The sequence below is a fragment of the Temnothorax longispinosus genome, unplaced genomic scaffold (assembly GCF_030848805.1).
Source record: "Temnothorax longispinosus isolate EJ_2023e unplaced genomic scaffold, Tlon_JGU_v1 HiC_scaffold_675, whole genome shotgun sequence".
NCBI lineage: Eukaryota > Metazoa > Arthropoda > Insecta > Hymenoptera > Formicidae > Temnothorax > Temnothorax longispinosus.
The window spans coordinates 2,339-5,435 of record NW_027270534.1 but is presented as its reverse complement, the minus strand read 5'-3'; the positions used below and the strand labels follow the sequence as shown (position 1 = coordinate 5,435).

The 3,097-nt window shown below is 27.4% G+C and overlaps 1 long non-coding RNA gene across 1 annotated transcript; it reads left to right on the top strand.

Annotated features, from left to right (window-relative positions):
• The first annotated feature begins 149 nt into the window (after positions 1 to 149).
• On the top strand, positions 150 to 2,677 carry LOC139824918 (uncharacterized). The gene is made up of 3 exons (XR_011735351.1): positions 150 to 1,087; positions 1,859 to 2,019; positions 2,540 to 2,677. It is a non-coding gene; the product is annotated as an uncharacterized lncRNA (long non-coding RNA).
• The last annotated feature ends 420 nt before the right edge of the window (positions 2,678 to 3,097 follow it).

Genomic DNA, 3,097 nt, shown 5'->3' with positions numbered 1-3,097 from the left:
TATATATACACACACACACACACAAATAATAAATTAAGATTACATATGATTATATTATACATATGTACATGTACGTACATATATGTATAATATATAATATAATATATCATGTGTAATCGTACATGTACATATTATGTATAATATAATCATATGTAATCTTAATTTATTATGCCTGACACAGATCCAAGTTCTTAATTTAATTATTGACGTATATTTAAAATGTAATGACTTTGACCTCCGTAAAAATTGTTTCAACGCTGTAATTGTGACTTTTGAATTGTTTATTATTATTTTATGTCGTAATTTGCTCTGAAGAAGATCAAGTATGGTTAAAACGTTAGTCTACGGCAATTCTGAATAAATGAATTGCTCAAATTAAGAATTTGTTATTTTTATTTGTAACACCCGATAAATGCTTGATTTCTGGTCGGTTTTATTTTTTTCTTACTAGCTGTTGCTTTCATTGAGCAGATAAATTAATTTTTTATTGTATTTTATTTTATGTACATTAATATTTCATGGGAGACGCATGGTGTTTATTATTATTTTTATTGTTGTTATAATATAGTAGAAAAAATACTTATTTATGTTTTATATATCTGATTTATTAGATGTGTTGAAAACTGCAGGCCAGGTTGCTATGCAAAAGGATAATAATAATTGTGTCAATCCAGAAATAGAAAATAATTCTTTCTTGACTAATTCCATGAGATGCACATGTCAATTGTGTCCAGCACATGCTCAGATGCAGAATAAAAACATTATATATTTTATTTTTAGTTCATCGTGTATAATGTGTTTGTATAACATTACTAATAATGGAATAAATTATTACTAATAATGATTGGTTTTTCAGAGAAATATTTTAAACAGATAATTCGCCAACAAAATTATTTTAAGACTCAATTGTGGCAAACGGTTGAGGATATACAAGACATCAAAAATACTGGATTAAATCCAGCTCCTAATACTTAATGACGTTTAAAAACAGGAATCAGTTTTCTGTTCTTTTACGCTTCCATTGGAACGGAACGAATTACAAGAAGTTGAGCAGTATTTGACAAACCAGAGCCATTTTAAGGCATCGGTAATTATATTATGGTTTTACATTTTAATCTTTTAAGTATAAATATTTTATTTATTTTACTGTATTTGCAATTATATACATTTAAATATTTGTAATTATTTACTATACATCTTTGATAACACTACGGCTCAAATTGAGATATAACCTGATCGAATTAACCTGAATATCCCATGAATCACGGTCAGTTATTATTATGACCTATATATATATCGAGGTAGCAAGCTGATTACATATATATATATATATATATATATATATATATATATATATATATACATATGTAGATACGTATATAAAATATACATGTAATATATCAAAATGATGACTAATCAGCTTGCTACCTGGGTATAGGTATAGGTCACAGCAGCTGATCGTGATTTATGGGATATATATAATATTAAATTTTTATATTGTTTTATAATTTTGATTTTTAATTAAATATAAAATTTTATGACTAAAAGCGCACTAAATATTATTTTAAAATTTTGTTTTATTTTTAAATAGTAATAAGTTAATGTATTATAATACTTTGGTGTATTTGTGAAAGATTTCTCTGAAATATTTAAACATATGATTTTGTTACTTTATTTTTATCAATAATGCCATTTAAAATGCAATTTACATAAGCACAAAAATTCAGTCTTTTGTTAGTTCTACAAACAATCGAAACTTTAAAACTTCTTCTAAATTAAAAATTTTTACATATATAAAAGTTTGTGAAGTATGTATTATATAAAACTCAAATATTGAATTAACACAAATGTATTGAAGGTTACACAAGCATCTCGTACTGGTGGCAAACATTCCTACGAATTTATGAAACGAAACTTGAGCCAACTCCTAAGTAATAAGTTGGCAGAAGGATACAGTTGGTTGGGAAAGAAAAAAAAAACAAAAGTTTCATGAACTAAAATTGGCGAATATGTTAATTGGTAAGCGATGAGTATTGTTTGAATAATTAATTTAAAAATTAGAATAAGTTTCTACGTTTTTTTGTCATTTTTCTAGGTTTCCGGATTATCGTCGTATTTTGAGTTGCTTATTCACTTGCCGTTTCGTAAAAATTGTTTGTTTTATTAAATCTGGTAAGCTCTCTGAGGACGGTATTTATAGTTCGATATATTTAAGATTGTCTTAAGTCTGGTTTCTGATGATCTTTACAGTTTATCCAGTAAATGAAATGACTGTATAGCATTTTAAGATCATACTTAATTAAAACAATCTTAAATATAAGATCGGAGTATAAATATGGCTTTGAAATTGTAGCATGATACTAAAGATACATATATTTGAAAGCCTACCAGCCGTAATAATGAAGCATACAATGTTTGCGAAACGTCGGTAAGTCGTAAGCAACTCCAAACGCAGCGTTAACTCAGAAACTTCTAAAAGTAAATAATTAATTGACTTAAAAATATTCTTATCTTTGCTTGATATATATATATGCTTCAGCTGCAGGAGAAGCATACAATGAAGCATTCACAAAAAAAGATTTAGAAGAATCTATAAAAAAATGGTTAATAAGAGCGAAAGAAAGATCCGATGCAGATGAAAAGAAACTTGCAAACCAAGAACGTATTGAATAATCACTAATTGTAATATGTTGACGCCGTAAGTGTTCCAGACTGCAAGTTGTAATTCATCACCAAATAATATTGTATTTGTAAAAATATTGTATTTTCTATTCTAGGCTGTGAAAAACGAAGTGAACGTGTTTGAAAAATTTTGTGGAAACTTGGATGTTGTATTTCAACAACATTAGACATGTGTACAAAGTCTAAAAGCGTTCTTCCCATTAGAAACCTGCTTACTTTGCGTCAGCCAGAAAACATTCTTTCTACAAAATTATAGCATTATTTTTTAGCTATGTGTCTGTCTCATTTGAAAAATCGCGATTCTACTATTACTACTACTATACTCCGTCTAGAGATGAGCATACTTAAAGGGTTGTCTTTGTAGCGGCGTGTATGCTTTGTAGTTTACGTACAGATCTCGTGATTTTTTCGATTG